This window comes from Nomascus leucogenys, chromosome 3, assembly GCF_006542625.1.
Source record: "Nomascus leucogenys isolate Asia chromosome 3, Asia_NLE_v1, whole genome shotgun sequence".
Taxonomy (NCBI): Eukaryota; Metazoa; Chordata; class Mammalia; order Primates; family Hylobatidae; genus Nomascus; species Nomascus leucogenys.
The window spans coordinates 54,264,665-54,282,211 of NC_044383.1; the positions used below are offsets into that span (position 1 = coordinate 54,264,665).

At 42.4% G+C, this 17,547-nt stretch overlaps 1 protein-coding gene across 1 annotated transcript in view; it reads right to left on the minus strand.

Moving 5' to 3' along the window:
- Positions 1–10,803, minus strand: part of MYO6 (myosin VI) — a 155,299-nt gene extending 144,496 nt beyond the window's left edge. The window contains exon 1 of the mRNA XM_030809310.1: positions 10,556–10,803. The gene's annotated coding sequence lies outside the window, so the exon portion shown is untranslated. The remainder of the gene's footprint in view (positions 1–10,555) is intronic.
- Between the last annotated feature and the right edge of the window lie 6,744 nt (positions 10,804–17,547).

Sequence of the window (17,547 nt, forward strand, 5' to 3'; positions counted from 1 at the left end):
GTCCCAAGTATTTTGCAGATGTATCACAATGCTACAAGTTTTTTTTAAATGTACCAAGGAAATGCTACAAATCCCCAAAGGTTCTAAATAATGTCCTAGTTAATCTCCATTTGCTCCTTCACTTTCTCAATTCTTTCTCTGCTCTTGCACTGGGAGAATGAGCCTTAAAAAAAAAAAAAAAAAAAAAAAAAAAAAAAAAATCACTTGGGCTCCCCAGCTGGGTTCTAGTAAAGTAAGCCACTGGTGGAGACTCAGAGGAAGAGGTCTCAGGGAACCTCCCTTCACGCCCCTCCTGCTTCAAAACCGCAGCTCCCTCTAGCCCTCCTCCACAATGCCAGCTTTCTGCTCTGGTAATTTCTGAAGAACTAAGAGTTTCTTAGTGTTTCTAATCCCTGAGCGCTTTACCACACTTGTTTGTTCTCTAACCTCTGCAAATAGCCTCTTCATGTGAACCATCAGGGGTAAAATCTCTTTCCTTTTGGGGCTTTGCCTGATATGACTAACAATACCAACTCTGATTATTCAACAGTACATTATCTAAAGAAATCTAAGTTTTTAAACTTTTTTTTATTATTTTACTTTAGGTTTTAGGGTACACGTGCACAACGTGCAGGTTTGTTACATATGTATCCATGTGCCATGTTGGTTTGCTGCACCCATTAACTCGTTATTTAGCATTAGGTATATCTCCTAATGCTGTCCCTCCCCCCTCCCCCCACCCCACAACAGTCCCCGGAGTGTGATGTTCCCCCTCCTGTGTCCATGAGACCTCATTGTTCAATTCCCACCTATGCGGTGTTTGGTTTTTTGTCCTTGCGATAGTTTACTGAGAATGATGGTTTCCGGTTTCATCCAAAACGTTTTTAAGATCTATAGAAATGACCAGATCTATAGAAATGGCCGGGCACTGTGGCTCACTACTGTAATCCCAGCACTTTGGGAGACTGAGGCGGATGGCTCAGCTGAGGTCAGGAGTTCGAGACCAGCCTGGCCAACATGGTGAAACCCCGTCTCCACTAAAAATACAAAAATTAGCCGGGCATGGTGGCACATGCCTGTGATCCCAGCTACTCAGGAGGCTGTGGCATGAGAATCGCTTGAACCTGGGAGGGGGAGATTGCAGTGAGTTGAGATCATGCCACTGCACTCCAGCATGGGCAACAGGGTGAGACTCCATCTCAAAAAAAAAAAAAAATCTATACAAACATGTATTTATACATTTTTACTATTTGTATAATTGTTAAAAATTAACAATTTTAACTAATCACCTCCAAATGAAGCTAGTTAAAAAACTGAAACAGGCCAGGCGCAGTGGCTCACACCTGTAATCCCAACACTTTGGGAGGCCGAGGCAGGCAGATCACGAGGTCAGGAGATCAAGACCATCCTGGCTAACACAGTGAAACCCCGTCTCTACTAAATAAGACAAATTAGCTGGGCATGGTGGCGGGAGCCTGTAGTCCCAGCTACTTGGGAGGCTGAGGCAGAAGAATGGCGTGAACCCAGGAGGCAGCGCTTGCAGTGAGCTGAGATCGCACCACTGCACTCCAGCCTGGCTGACAGAGTGAAACTCCATCTCAAACGAACAAACAAAAAGCGAAACAGTCATTACAGTTTAATTTAGGTGCAAAATTTAACACTGCATTGTCTTCTCCATATAAATGCTATAAGTCCCAAATAAGCTTAAAAAAAAAAACTCAATGAAGAGATTCTGGTAACATATTTCACTTCCCTCTACCACATACTGCCTGGTTAACCCAAGCAAATTGTCGTTAATCTTGTTGAAGCCCTCCCTAACCAAAAGATAAAGAAAAAGTTTAAGCCAGTAGTTCTCTAATTCCAGTTTGCACATAAATCAAAAGGGAAGCTTGCCAACATAGTGAAACCCCGTGTCTACTGAAAATACAAAAATTGGCTGGGCATGGTGGCACGCGCCTGTAGTCCCAGCTACTCGGGAAGCTGGGGCGGGAGAATTGCTTGAACCCTGGGAGGCAGAAGGTGTGGTGAGCCAAGATGGCACCACTGCACTCCAGCCTGGGCAACAGAACGAGACTCCATCTCAAAAAAAAAAAAAAGAAAAAGCCAACTTCAAGATTCCAACCAAATCACTAATATACTGCTTTTCTTGCTTTTGGATGAAAATTCCACATTAAACATGATTAAAAAAAAACAGTAACAACAATAATAATGAATGTACACTATGTGCTAGCCAGTGTGATCTGTGTTTTACATGTATTATTATCTAATTCAATCCTCATAAGAACCACACAAGGTAGGTAATATTACCTCCATTTTATAGATGAGAAAACTGAAGCCCAGAGAAATGAAATAATTTGACCAAGTTAATGAGTGACAAAACCAGGATTGCCTCAGGTCTGCCTATCCTCTTACCCAGGAGCTGGACAAGAAAGCACTGTGCTTAAATGCAACTCTGGAGCCCCAGGGCTGTCAGAGAGAGGATTAAGCCTGACGACCAAGTAGTTAGGCAAGCAATACCCTCCCATCTCCTCCCAACCCCAATTCCCACCCCTCACCCAACAAGCTATCCTGACTCCCCACACCCATCACTCCCACACCAAGGTTGCCCTCCTCTGTGATGTGTCACACATCCTAGTAGAACATCCGAAGTCTGTCTCTACGTGTGTGTGTGTGTATACATATATATACACACACAGACAGACTTCGGATGTTCTATATGTATATATGTATATATGTTCTATATGTATATATATGTGTGTATATATACACACACACATATTGTGTATATGTCTATATACATATATACACACACATTGTGTATATACGTCTATAGACATACATATATGTATATATGTATATGTATGTCTATATATGTATATGTATATAGTCTATATACATATATACACAATATATGTGTGTATAGATATGTGTGTATATCTATATACACACACGACACACATAAGTACTCTTGTATATACATATATACACAATATATATTGCATATACATATATACACTATATATGTGTGTATACATATATACACATATATACACAATATATGTGTATGTGTGTGTGTGTATATATATATATACACACACACACATAAGTACTCTTTCCACGTTAGTATCTACTACCTGCTTAGTTACTAGCAGAGACCCAAATTCCAGCACCACCAAATAAGCTTGAGCAAATTTAACATCTCTGCCCCTCAGTTTCCTAATCTGTAAAATGAAGGTCATAACACCAACACCAGTGAGGTGACACAGTGATTGAGCTAATGTATACCAAAGTACTCACCTGGCATAATATCTGACATGGTAGTAAAAGCTCAATAAACAACAGCTGCTATTGGCCAGGCACGGTGGCTCACGCCTGTAATCTCAGCAGTTTGGGAGGCCAAGGCAGGCAGATCACCTGAAGTCAGAAGTTCGAGACCAGCCTGGCCAACATGGTGAAAACCCCATCTCTACTACAAATACAAAAATTAGCCAGGCATGGTCGTGAGCACTTGTAATCCCAGCTACTGAGGAGGCTGAGGCAGGGGAATCCCTTGAACCCGAGAGGCAGAGGTTGCAGTGAGCCAAGATCGCACCACTGCACTCCAGCCTGGGTGACAGAGCGAGACTCCATCTCAAAAAAAGAAAAAACAATAGCTGCTATTAAAATTATACTTTGCTAACCTCTTCTCTTACAACACCAACATATCAGTCCTAGTCCCATTTGTTTTTTGCTTGCTTGTTTTTTTTTTTTTTTTTTTTTGAGACAGAATCTGACTATGTTGCCTACGCTGGCCTCGAACACCTGAGCTCAAGCATTCCTCCTGCCTCAGTCTCCTGAGTAGCTGGGATTACAGGCATGCATCACCGTGTCCAACTCTAGTTCCCATTTATTTTCTCTCAGTTTTCTTTGCTGAAAGTGTGATAAATGATGGAACATACTTAATATTTATCAAAGCAGGTTGGTAACAGTGCCATAACTCAATAGTCTGGGAGTCTTCAACAGACAGGTCAGGAGTAGAATATTCCAGAGCAAGTAAGTCATGCAGTAGCCTTCAAATTGCACAATTTTGACAACTGCCTATTTCCCAACTTTAGGGTCAGCCCTGTTGATTACATCCTAGTATGAAGAGTCTATAATTAACTTAATTCAAAACAACAATAAAATGTCAGTGCAGGGGCTTGGTCTTAATGTAATCACTGTATCCCTAGAACTTGGAATAGTGCCTGGTCCGTGGCAGACACTCAAGTATGTTTTAAATAAATGAAGACATAAAGGAACCAGCACAGACACACACACAGTTCTTTAGTGAGTCTTTACAAAGACAGTTGTAACTATCGGATCACTACCAATGCACAAAGTAATAGAAGTTATTTTCAAAATTCCCCCAGAACATTTTTCTCCTTCCTTTTTTTAACTAATTGTTCTTTAAAAATTCTCCAACTAGAAAAGCTAATTACCAATTTCAGTCTAGTAGTCTATTTAAAATGTTAAAGTAGTTCCATAATGATGCATCATGCTCATCTTCTACCTTCCATTAAAAAATAATAACCTATAACAATTTAATAATCACCATTTTAGTGACCCTAATTTTTCAGAACTTCCTGAACCACCTCACTTGAAGCCATAATGTGAGGTTAAATACATAAGCAACAGGGAGAAAGTGGAGGACTTACTACTTTGGGACTACACAGAGATGATGCTTCTAAGTAGCCACACTGACCTTGAACAAGTTACTTAATTTTAAGTAATGTATTTATTTATTTAGAGACAGTATCTTGCTCTGTCACCTAGACTGGAGTGCAGTGGTGCAATCATGGCTCACTGCAGCCTTGACCTCTTGAGCTCAGGAGATCCTCCAACCTCAGCCTCCTACACAGCTAGGACTATAGGCATGCACCACCACCCCCAGCTAATTTTTGTATAATATTTTTTGTGAAAGCGTTTCACCATGTTGCCCAGGCTGTTCTCAAACTCCTGGGCTAAAGTGATCCTCCCACCTCAGCCTCCCAAAGTGCTGGGATTACCAGCATGAGCCACCACATGCAGCCAGTATTTTTAATTTTTTGAGTCTCCATTTCCTCACCTGTAGAAAAGGAAAAAATTTACTAAATCTACTTCATCAAGTTGTTTTAAGGACCAAATGCATATAAAAATATTTTAAAGCAATAAAATGCCATACAAATGTAAGTTATTAGCTTTTGACATATATGTCTTTGGATTTCAAATGGATGGTTTCTATTTATTTTTTCATATCTCTGCAACTCTTCCTATTTCCTGGATCCAAAGATATGCCAGGACAGGGAGGAATCAGTTCACACTTGTCATATCTAAAACACAGTGGGCCCTCAGTAACTATTTGTTGAAAAAGATGTTCATCCACATATATTAGAAATCAAAAAATTCTGCCACACAAAATATATTACCTTGTAAAGGTTGGTCAGCAGGTTATTTATTTATTTTTTTTTTTTGAGACGGAGTCTCACTCAGTCACCCAGGCTGGATTGCAGTGGCCCAATCTCAGTGCACTGCAACTTCCACCTGCCAGGTTCAAGTGATTCTTGTTCCTTGGCCTCCCGAGTAGCTGGGATTATAGGCGCCCACCACCACACCCAGCTAATTTTTGTATTTTTAGTAGAGATGGGGTTTCACCATGTTGCCCAGGCTGGTCTCAACTCCTGACCTCAGGTGATTTGCCCACCTTGGCCTCCCAAAATGCTGTGATTACAGGTGTGAGCCACCACGCCCCGGCCAGGTTATTTTCAAATAAAATAACAAATGACCTAACATACTCGAAAGATGACTGTGTTTTTGTCAGGAGTTTCCTTTGTGCACGTTACTCAGCATCGTATTTACCCCATGTGAATATACACTGAAGGAATGTGCTTTGGTGTTTTGGTTTCACTTGAGACATGCCTTCTGTATAAAAAATTATTTCCTCTCTCTTTAGCACCACCAAGATTTCTAAAGATGCCATATTTCTTCTTTAGGTTTTACTTTCTATGCTTCAGTACTCACAGGGAAAACTTCTGGTGGACTTACGGTCATTTCTCAAACCATTATGTCATTCTTACACTAATCAACAAGAAAAATAAGCTAATTTTTGAAAACAGTAACTAGAAAGACGTTGCAAAATATTTAAAGATTCTAGTCCACTCAAATTTGTCAAATAAAATCATAACCATTTTAAATGAAAAGATCCTGGTTCCTCTGAACATTATATAATGCCAGCAAGGCACGGTAGCTCATGCCTGTAATCCCAGTACTTCAGGAGGCCGGGGCAGCACATTATCTGAGCTCAGGAGTTCAAGACCAGCCTGGGCAACATGGCAAAACCCCTCTCCACCAGAAACACAAAAAGTTAGCCAGGCATGGGGACATACACCTGTGGTCCCAGCTACTCCAGAGACTGAGATGGGAGTGTCACTTGAGCCTGGGAGACGGAGGTTGCAGCAAGCCGAGATCATGCCACTGCATGTGGCATGAATGAAACTCTGTCTCCAAAAAAAATAAATAAATAAATAAATATATATATATATATACACACACACACACATATACACACACACACACACACACATATACAGATCATAGATACATGCATATAGATATAATGCCTCCAAAAGAGAACTTAAGCTTATTTAACTCGACTTCTTGATGTGTGTGTCACAGATCATCTATTACCAATTTATATTAGTAATATTACTAATTTATATTAGGTGGTGGTTTTGTATTTACAGTTGAATATGAATATCCTTGAGATGCAAAATTCCTAATAGTTCAAAGCAAATAACGAAAAAACCCGTAATGGTAGCCACCCAACTCAGCCTTCCTACCTTGCTTCTGCTCATTTACCCAACTACATCCTACTGCTGAAATGCATGATTCCTAGTTTGTTACCAAAAAAATGGGCTTATTTGTTCATTTTTGTCATTTATGTCTGTTGCAGCTCAAGGGATATTCCACAGACCATAGAAAAGATTTGTACTAATAGTTTCTAAGTGACAATTTAATCATAATCTAAAAATGAGTCCCCCCTCTCAAGATTAGAGAATTACGTAATATTTAAAGGATAGCTACTGCATAAATAATCTATCTTTTTCATTACAGGAAAATTTTAAAGTTCTATCCTAACCAGGAACATTACAATCTAACTCTAGTTCTTACAAACCTATCAAAGTAAAACGTGCACAATACATATAATGTTCTAGAACTATACAAGAAACGAGAAGGCAGCAACATCACTGTTCAAGGCTGTCAACTTGAGAATGAAGACACAAACACAGGATTCTAAATTGGTTCCAGAACTACATTCACGGCCTATCATATCTACTCCTGGATGCTTCTGTCAAACCTTGAATTACATTCTTTGACATAATACCAGTTTTGCCGGTTTAAACAGTCCACCAAGTGAACTGAAACCAAGGCAAACTGTTCTGGTGGAAAAAACAGGGGCTTCGTGGTCAAATGACTCAGATGTGAATCCAGACTTTGCCCTTCTGGAGCAAGCATTTAATTCTTTGAGACTAGACTTCCTCATCTGTAAAAGGACAAGACCATTGGCCTAGAAAATTATTTTGTAGATCAAGCCCCTCAATCTGTGATCTGTCCAATTATGGTAGATGCCTAATAAATGTGCAACAATCTTATACTAGTAAAGGGCCGGTTCACAAATTATTATGAAATATCTCATTATGGGTATCATAATTAAACTCCATGAAACTGCAATCCCAGCACTTTGGGAGGCCAAGGCAGGCAAATCACTTGAGCTCAGGAGTTTGAGAACAGCCTGGCCAACATGGTGAAACCCCATCTCTAATAATAATACAAAAATTGGCCAGGTGTGGTGGCGGGCACCTGTAATCTCAGCTACTCAGGAGGCTGAGGCAGGAGAATCACTTGAACCCAGGAGACGGAGGTTGCAGTGACCCAAGATCGTGCCATTGCACAGCCTGGATGACAGGGCAAGACTCCATCTCAGAGAAAAAAAAAAAAATGAATAAATAAACTCTGAGATTTATTTAAGTTATAAGAATTCCCAATATTTCATTTTTAGATATTTTAATATCTAAAAATGAAAACTACACAGAGGTTAGTAAACTCTTCTTAAAACTGATATTTTACGTGTCAAAAATGGAGTCTCAACTATCAACAGAAAGTTAAAATGGGTTAATTTTTTTTAAATGTTTGGATGTTTGTATCTGTTCAAGCCTCACATGGTCAAAGTCTTTAAAACTTTCTAAAGAAAGCTACATTTTGGAACCCAGATACAGCCCAGTTGTCTAAACAATGGGCTACATGATACACCACAGACTCCAGGCAAAGTCACAACAGGATGAGAACAGAGCCTTCAGCATCTCTCAGATTTCCTGGCCACTGTTATTTTAAAACTTGACCACGCAAACATAAACAGGGAAAAATCCATTTCAGATAATCCCTACTGGTTATGATTTACGATCTTTTGTTTCTAATACAATATTTAATTGCATTAATTTACATTAAATATTGTAATTGTTCATTACATTTTTCTTGCTCATGTTTCTAGGCACTAACCAAGAACATATATGTATATCATATATAGTTTTATATATTATAGTTTTTACTCATGATCTTTCCTTAAATGTCATTCATACTTCTGTTACTGACGTTTACAATGGTTTCTGAAAACAAAAATGTAACTTAGATGAGAGAATGATAAACAGCATGTCACACACAAAAAATACAAAAATAATGGGCAAATGTACATAAGACTAAAATGACTTCTGTTTACCAATGTGGATGCAATTCCTGCGTAACGTAAAATACTCAAAATGAGCTGTATATATAAAAGTCTGTGAGCTATTTTGAACGGCGGCATGGTTTCAAGCTCTGGCTATAGCCCACTTTGTAACATTTGTGGCGGTTTCTACAATTAAGGAAAAAAGGCACAAAGGTAATTTTTTCACTAAACATTCTCCAGTTTGAAAACCACAACCCAAGACATCTAGGAAGTTCAGTTAATTTGTACAGAAATGCTGTTTTGCCGCCAACCTTTGTACCATGACCACTACCAGTCCAAGTTCAAGATTCACGTTTTATGGTGTGAAGATAAGTTTCAGCTAAATCTTAAGACTGTTAATTTTCGGGCCAGGCACGGGGGCTCAAGCCTGTAATCCCAGCACTTTGGGAGGCCGAGGCGAGTGGATCACCTGAGGTCAGGAGTTCGAGACCCACCTGGCCAACATGGCGAAACCCTGTCTCTGCCAAAAATACAAAAATTAGATGGGCAGTGGCGCGTGCTTACTGTAGTCCCAGCCACTCGGGCGGCTGAGGGAGGTCAATCGTTCGAACCCGGGAGGTGGAGGTTGCAGTGAGCCGACAGAGCAAGGCTCTGTTTCAAAAAAAAAAAAAAAAAAAGTTAATTTTTAAAACTCTCAAGTTCTGACTTTATTTAGACTGCATCTATACCACCACAGCATTAAAAGAAAAAAAAAAAAATGAGGCTTATTTAGCCCGTACAGTTAAGTCTATTAAGTTAGGGCAGTGCTCCTCATTACTCACTAATACTTGTAAATCAGGATTTAAGCATCCCTCCACCACATCACTTTATGCCAGATAAGATGTAAAGAATTTTTGGCCAGGCGCAGTGGCTCACGCCTGTAATCCCAACACTTTGGGAGGCCGAGGCGGGTGGATCACGAGGTCAAGATTTCAAGACCTGCCTGGCCAAGATGGTGAAACCCCGTCTCTACTAAAAATACAAAAAAATTAGCTGGACGTGGTGGTGGGCGCTTGTAATCTCAGCTACTTGGGAGGCTGTGTCAGAGAACTGCTTGAACCCGCGAGGCGGAGGTTGCAGTGAGCGGAAATCGCACCACCGCACTCCAGCCTGGTCGACAGACCAAGGCTCCGTCTCAAAAAAAAAAAAAAGAAGTAATGAATTTTTTAAACTGTATGGAAATACTTTTAAACACGGATGTTCTAGTAATAACCCCATCAAATTATGTCTCACTTAAAATTAAAATCCCAGAGTTTGAGCATTTTAATCGTTTTAGGGAGTTTTTGGAAGTTAAAAAAAGTTATTGTTCAGTAGCATATCCGTAAATTAACATACTCAAGGTACTGGACCACCTAGAGACTAAGAATAAGGCTTTAGAAAGTCTCGATCTGGTCTCCTACATGATTAGACTATTAATGGTATCATTTGATCTTCACATCTCAGAGCAAATTGTGCTCCCCCTGCACTGAATTGTAAGCGTGTTTACAAAAGAGAAAATAAAACTATCACGGAGTGTCCAAGTCCGAGTTAGGCACCTGAGTGCTCTGCTTCTACCTGGGAGCCAGGGAAGAAACACAAAGGGACCTTGGTGATGAGAACCCATGAAAGGAGACTGACTGTCTTTCGGTGGAAACGAGAACCACCGCCGGCCCCACTGCTGCCCAGGACCCAGCCATCACCTGCTTCTCCCACCCGCGTCCTCGGGCAGTGAACAGAAGCGTCGGCCCCGGAGCTGCTCGAGGAGGCCTGGGAGCAAGGCCGGGCCGGGGAACGCGAGATCCCGGCGCCGACGCCCCGCAGCGGGGTCTCTGGGACACTCACCGGTGCGGGCGCGAAGGCAGGTGCGCGGCGGCGGTGCTACCTGTCCCGGTGAAGCTGGAGGGCGCGGTGAGAAGTGATGAGAGCCAGTGAAGAGGGAGACGACGCGGACGGGCACCAGGACGGGGCGGCGACAGCGGCCGGGCTGCGGCTGGCTTCCTGCTCGGACAGATCCCGAGTCGGTCTCCGCCCGCCGGCCGGCGCCCCGCCGAGTCCCCGGCACTGCGGCGTGCACGTCACGGCTACGGAGCGCCCGAGGGGGCGGGGGCGCCGGGGCCGCGGCAGGCAGTCGGGCGCGCGCTACGGGAGAGGGCGCGCGACCCCCGGGGTCGCCCCGCCCGCGGCGCGGAGCCTCTGGGGCGGGGGTAGGCGCCCTGCAGCGCAGGGAGGGGCTGCCCCTGGACAAGCCGCAAGCCGGGAGTTCTTGTTCTTCCCACGGCGAAACGGCCTCTTTTGCCGCGGTAGTTGTTTCCAGTCCCGGCAAAGCAGGTCGTGTCCGGCTGGATGCTGTGACTGTGCAGTCTGCCAACAGCGAGAATCAGTTCAAGCAGGGAGAAAGTTGTTCGGAGAGGGGGCGAGGAGTCCGGGGCTCCGCGCGGGGGACCCAAGAACCAGGTGTCCGCGCTTGGGCGGCAGCAAGACTGCGTGGCGGTTGCGGCAAGAAGCACTGCTCCCTCGGCTCCGGATCGGGCCGGCTTGGACTGAGCTGCCCTGCATAGGGGGGAACCTTCCTGCACAACTAAGTTGCCATTCGGTCTTTGGAGGAGGGGGCTTGGGATGGGAATTTCGCACCCCTTTGCCTCTTCCCCCTCCTACCCTCGCCGCCGCATTTACTTTATTTAGAGCCCCTACCTTCTCAGTCGTTTAAATGTTACTGTTTTTATTAGTGACATACCTGTGAGTCACCTTTTAAAATATAAAGTACCTATGCAAATTTGAATTATGTGGTAAAAACACATCACCTTTACAATGAAAACAGCGTCTTTTAAGGCAACGAAATAACAATTGACTATAATGCTAAATGTATCCGCTGAAAAAAGATAGCCTACTTACACATGAGAATTACACGTTTTTCTGCAACATTTATACGTAGCGACTTGGAAACTTCTGGAAATCTGGAAGATTCTGACAAGGAGACAAATTTCTAATACTTAAAGGCTCCACGGTTCTCTGGGTGGAGAAATAAAAAATCTAAGTTCTGATAAGATGTTTTAGAATTCAACTGAAACAATAAAATATTAAGAATAAAATAGGGAAGTAAGAAAGAGGAAGAGAAACAAAGAAAGGAAATAATTTACAGCAATCTCAGAAATTTAATTCCAAATTGCCAGAAAGTAAGTCTTAAGTATATAAAACTAAATTTCAAAACAAACTGAAAAAAAGAGGGAGAAGATGAAGATGGCTGTCTCAGTTCACACTGCTCTGACTCAATTTTGGATTTAATACTAAACTTCATTTGGCAAACCAGTAGAAGTCAATACTTTTTTTAAATTTTCTTAATTTTTTTGTTGTTGGTAAACACGGGGGCTTGCTATGTTGCCCAGGCTGGTCTTGAACTCTTGGCCTCAAGCGATCCCCCCCCCCCCCGCCTTGGCCTCCCAAAGTGCTGGGATTACAAGTGTGAGCCACCATACCTAGATAAATCAATACATTTTAAAGATTTTTTGTAGCTAATGACTTTCGTGATTTTTTTCTCTCCTTTGCCCCACACTTCCAATCCATTACTGAGTACCTTTGCTTCTGGCTCCATAATATCTCTCTAATGTATCAAATTCCTCTTTATAGCCACTACCATTATCTTGTTTCAGGCTACTATCATTTCAAGTCTTGCATACTGCCCTAGTCACCTAACCAGTTTCCCAGGCCCCAGTTTTATCCCCTTCTCATCCGGTCTTTACAACATCGTCAGTTTGTCTTTTATGTACTCCACTATTTAAATTTCTGTAATGGCACTCTCTGACTCTTGATATAAAGTCCAAACCACTTAAGATGTCTTGTAAGATCCTTGTTGATTTAGCCACCAGTCACAAACTGGCTGTTTTTGTTTGCCTAACATAATGGGGATTTCCTTTTTTCCTCTTTTTTTTTTTTTTTTTTTTTTTGAGTCTCCCTCTGTCTCCCAGGGTGGAGTGTACTGGTGTGATCTCGGCTCGCTGCAACCTCTGCCTCCCGGGTTCAAGCGATTCTCCTGCCTCAGCGTCCCAAGTAACTGGGACTATAGGTATGCACTACCATGCCTGGCTAGTTTTTATATTTTTAGTAGAGATGGGTTTTTGCCATGTTGGCCCGGCTGGTCTCGAACTCCTGACCTAAAGTGATCTGCCTGCCTCGGCCTCCCAAAGTGCTGGGATTACAGACGTGAGCCACCATGCCCAGCCCTTTTCTTTTTGAGACAGAGTCTTGCTCTATCACCCAGGCTGGGGTGCAGTGGTGCAATCATAGTTCACTATAACCTCAACCTCCTGGGCTCAATGAATTTTCCCACCTCAGCCACCTGAGTGACTAGGACTATAGGCACATGCCACCATGCCAGGCAGTTTTTTTATTTTTTATTTTTTTTTTAGAGAGAGGCAGGGGTCTTCTTCATTGCCCAAGCTGATTTTGAACTCCTGGACCCAAGCGATCCTCCTGCCTTGGCCTCCCAAAGCACTGGGATTACAGGTGTGAGCCACTGTGCCTGACCATGTTTTTTTCTTCTAATTGAATTTGAATGCGTTTTCATTGGTTATGAGGTCCCCAATTCATTGCGGTCCAAAATTCACAAAGCTGTCTGTTTTAAACCAGGCTTCCTCGCACAATGTTACCTGCCTGTCTTTGGAATGACTTGCATCCAGTGTCCTAGCCCTGCTTACCTCTCCAATCTCATTTCTACCCACTGCCTTTCTCTATTTCTTGTCATTTATATTCAGGCCATTCTGCAGTACTTTTGTGTCCCAGAACAGACGGCTATGCTATTTATTACATTGGAGCATTGCCAAGCTAAATCCAATTAATCCTTCAGAACAAAGCCTATTTGTTCCCTCCAAGAAGTTTTCCCTAAACCCCCTTGATGCAAATCCTAGGTGCTTTTTGGTGCTCTTTCCCATTTCTCACTTAACACCCATTGCAGATAGCTCTTCAAACACATATTTCACTATTGCTACTTAAGTTTACTTATAAATATCCTCCAACTGGACTGTAAAACTCCTTGAGGTCGTAGTGAAGGACTTAATCTTTGTGTCCCTAATGCCAGGCAGAGTGGCTTTCACATGGTAGTCACTCATTAAGCAGTGCCTACCATTAGTATTACTATTGAATAAATGGGACAGATGGATGAACAACTGGCAAGAGAGTTAACACTTGTAAGAAACTGCATGCACTGGCAGGGCACAGTGGCTTATGCCTGTAATCCCAGCACTTTGAGAGGCCAAGGTGGGCGGATCGCTTGAGTCCAGAGTTTGAGCATGGTGAAACCCCATCTCTACAAAAAATACAGAAAATTAGCTGGGCTTGTATTCCTAGCTACTCAGGAGGCTGAGGTGGGAGGATCCTTTGAGCCTGGGTTGGGGGGTTGAGGCTGCAGGGAACCATGATCGCACCACTGCACTCCAGCCTGGGTGACAGACAGAGACCCTGTCTCAAAAAAGAAAAATTGCATGTGCTGTAGTTAAGCATGGTGGATATAACTCATCTTACTTTTTGCAAAAACTCATCTTAATAAGTTATTCCGTATCTCTACAGTCATGCATCACATAACCATAGGGATACGTTCCGAGAAATTCTTCATTGGATGAGTTTGTCTTTGTGTGAACGTCGTAGAATGTACTTACACAAACCTAGACAGTATAACTTACTCTCTGGGATATATGGTATAGCTTGTTGCTCCTGGACTACAAGCCTGTACAGCTTATTACTGTAGTGAATACTGTAGAAAACTGTAACACAATGGGAAGTATTTGTGTATCTAAACAGAAAAAATACAGTAAAAATATGGTATTATAATCTAGGGGACCACTGTATATGCCATCTGTTATTGATCAAATGTCACTATTCGGCACATGACTAAGTTTTTCAGCTTTGCTGTCACTCATTGGATATTTGTAAGACCCTTCCCTGGATCTTCTTGTGCCATCCCAGAAATTTCTAACTGAGATCCATGGATCCTTTATCATAGATAGGAACTCCACAAATCCCTCTGAAATCATATGCAAAATTTTGTGGGTTCATTTCTCCTTTTTTGTGGGAATAGATAACGTAGGTGTGTGAGGGTCTCTACACCCTCCCTGGCTGACATCCTCTTTAACAGCTTCAACTGCATCTATGTCACCAACTCTTTTTTTTATATAGGCAAGCTTTATTATATATGAACTTGATTTCACATGCAAAGTTAGAATTACAATTTCACCTAAAATTAACTCATTAAAATATATAAACATCACAGTACAGAAAGGTTATCCAAAACTCCAAAAGGTGGTGAAACTGGTAACAGATATTGCTACTCATTTTTGGGCAGATACAACAGTATTAATGAAACTGGTTCCCAGACAAGTATGTACCAGTTGCTCCTGTACCTTAAGGAGGAGAGAATATTATAACACAGGCATTACTGATGCAGTGATTCATGGATAATTGCTCCTTATTAACACTGCTAAACTTAGGTTCACATTTTTTACTTTGTGTGGGAGCTGATGACTCTTGTCCTTTTGTTTTTTGAGGGATATCTTTCAGTGGGTTGACATCAAACCCACTCATTTCAAAATGCATCACAGTTGGAAATTTAAGCCTCTTCACAAAGCAAACCACTGGAAATTCATAGGTAGTATCCTACGTTGGTGTATAACTGATCTCCAAGAATATGGCAGCATCGTTTCTTTGGAACATAATTTTCTTGATCCCACAAGAAGTGACAGGATAAGAAAACTCAAAGTTAAATGACAACAGTCAGTTAAATGACAGGACAGTTATCTCCCAGGTGTATGTCCCCAATTCTAATTTTTGTGTTATCAAAGGGCCTTATTTTCATTCTAACAACCAATCATCAGAAACTATTGAAACTATTCAATAGTCAAACCAACTGTTGAAATTATTGCTGGATCAAGTCCAGAAGAATTCCAAATCAATAAAGAAAAGAGGAAGGACTTGCCTAAGAGCACAAAGGTCTTCATCGCTCCAGACTCCAAGACACAACACAGGGACCAGGAAATAGCTGTATGTCACCAAATTTAAGTGAGGCAGGCTGAACATCCACAGGTCTATCACAGAAACTCATTGTATTTTTCTTCCTCACTGCCTCAGATAATCCCCTTGCCACAGACCTATTATGACTATGTATAGTATTACCAGACACTGGTTTCTGGGTTTTAAGTCACCAAGGACTCCTTCCCTTCCTCAGCTCTAGTTTTGGAGTCACCAAATCCAGTTCATTCTATATCATAAGGCATTTCCAAGTTGATGCCTTAACTCTCATCATCCCTTAGGACAGACCATCACCTTATTTTATCCGAACTCTTGACATCGCCTCTGCTCCTTCTAGTTCAGTCTCTCTACCACTCCTAGAGAGTTACCCCTCTCCCCCAAATCTGATTATGTCACCCCCTTTACCAAGTGTTGATTTCTTTGGCCAAGAGTATTTGCTTGCCCAAACTTTAGTTAGGCTTGTGAACTTTCTCCTAGGTCCATCTGTGTCCTTCCTTGTGAAATCCAGTTTTATCAAGAACTTTGCCAAGTCAGTTTAGCAAGAACCCCTCATCCTCAATATCTGATCCCCTCCCTTAAAATAAATAATAATAAAAGAAAAAGAAAGAAACAGGGTCTTGCTCTGTTACCCTGGCTGGAGTGCGGTGGTGCCGTCATGCCTCAGTGCCGCCTCAACCTTCTGGGCTTAAGTGACCCTCCTGCGTCACCCCACCTTCCCCAGTCACTGGGACTACAGGTGCACACCACCACACCTGGCTAATTTTATTTTTTGTAGACATGAGGTCTCACTATGTTGCCCTGGCTGGTCTTGAACTCCTGGGCTCAAGTGATACTCCTACATCAGCCTCTCAAAGTGCTGGGATTACAGGCGTCAGCCACTGTGCCCAGCCATGTAGTTTTATAATTACATTTTTATATCTGTTATTCTCTTTAATAACTCTCCAAAATACTGAGATTTTAAATTTAAAAGCGGCTGGGCGCAGTGGCTCACACCTGTAATGCCAGCACTTTGGGAGGCTGAAGCAGATGGATCACCTGAGGTCAGGAGTTCAAGACCAGCCTGCCCAACATGGCGAAACCCCATCTCTACTAAAAATACAAAAAATTAGCCGGGCCTGGTGGCGGGTGCCTGTAATCCCAGCTACTTGGGAGGCTGAGGCAGGAGAATCGCTTGAACCCGGGAGGAGGAGGTTGCAATGAGCCGAGGTAGCACTACTGCACTCCAGCCTGGGAGATAAGAGGGAAATCCGTCTCAAAAAACACAAACAATTTTTTAAATGCTCTATTATTTTATTTTTCTTTCTTTTCTTTTCTTTTCTTTTTTTTTTTTTTTTTTGAGACATGATCTCACTGTGTCACACAGGTTGTAGTGCAGTGGCACCGTCTCAGCTCACTGCAGCTTCAACTTCTGGGCTCAGGTGATACCCCTATCACAGCCTCCTGAGTAGCTGGGACTACGGACTTGTGCTACCATGCCTGGCTAATTTATGCGTCTTTTGTAGAGACCAGAGTTTCACCGTGTTGCCCAGGCTGGTCTCAAACTCTTGGGCTTGAGCGATCTTCCTGCCTTGGCCTCCCAAAGTGTTGGGACTACAGGCGTGAGCCACAGTGCTCAGTCTTTCCTTTTATTTTCTTAGCACATTAGTTGGATTAGTTGGAGAATCCTTCATTCTGAGTCTTAGTGGAGGCAAAGCCCACCTCACACTTTGGAAACTGGTGCAGGCCAAAGTCCTTCTCTTCGTGACCTGGGTATAGACATGACATGGAACATAGGCTAAGCCCACTGGATGCTCTCACCTGAAACCTGGAATTTGGACAGA